At 35.7% G+C, this 704-nt stretch overlaps 1 pseudogene; it reads left to right on the top strand.

The window, feature by feature from the left end:
- Positions 172 to 701, top strand: LOC110271456 (annotated as a pseudogene).

The following is a 704-nucleotide window of genomic DNA, read 5'->3' as shown; positions in this document are numbered from 1 at the left end:
ATGTTAATTGTTCTTAAATTAAGATAATAAAACTCATATAATAAAAATTACAATTTAATGATAATTAATCTCATTTTATTTTTTATTAATTTTTTTATTATAGAAGAGCTAAATTTAATTTTTAAATCTGAAATTAGAATCACACATGATTAAAAGAAGAGCTAAATTTTATTTCCTCTCTTACTCATCCTCATTTTCCTCCCATATTCTCTCCTCAAATCCACCATCCAAAAACCCTTTACCGATTTCAACAAAAAGATTCTAACTTTATCGATCTTCGTTGGAATCATGTTGGGAATCAATAATCTTCTTTTCCCATGGGGGTTTCGTATCTTTCAGTTTCAACCTCGTTGCTTCTTTCTTTTCAGCTTGGTTTCAATCTCATTCTCTCCGTTATCATCGTGAAGCAAAAGATAACATTTTCGAATCTCAACACCGTGATTCTCATCACGTTGTTCTCGCATTAAATTCGAGTAAAAAAAAGACCCAAAGGTGTAACGGAGAAGCAGTACTTCATCGGATTCTTTTGCACCATTAGCGTAGGTTTGTTGTTTGCTTTGTACCTTCCCGTTGTGGAGAAGATCTACAAGAAGGTTTATTGCTATGAGATGGTGATGGAGATGCAGCTGGTCATGCAGATGACGGCGACGGCGCTGGCCACCGTGGGAATGGCATTCGACGGCAGATTGTCCGAAACGAAGAGA

This window comes from Arachis ipaensis, chromosome B04 (genome assembly GCF_000816755.2).
Source record: "Arachis ipaensis cultivar K30076 chromosome B04, Araip1.1, whole genome shotgun sequence".
Taxonomy (NCBI): domain Eukaryota; kingdom Viridiplantae; phylum Streptophyta; class Magnoliopsida; order Fabales; family Fabaceae; genus Arachis; species Arachis ipaensis.
Note: the sequence above shows the minus strand (reverse complement) of the source record. Positions and strands in the feature narration are given on the sequence as shown.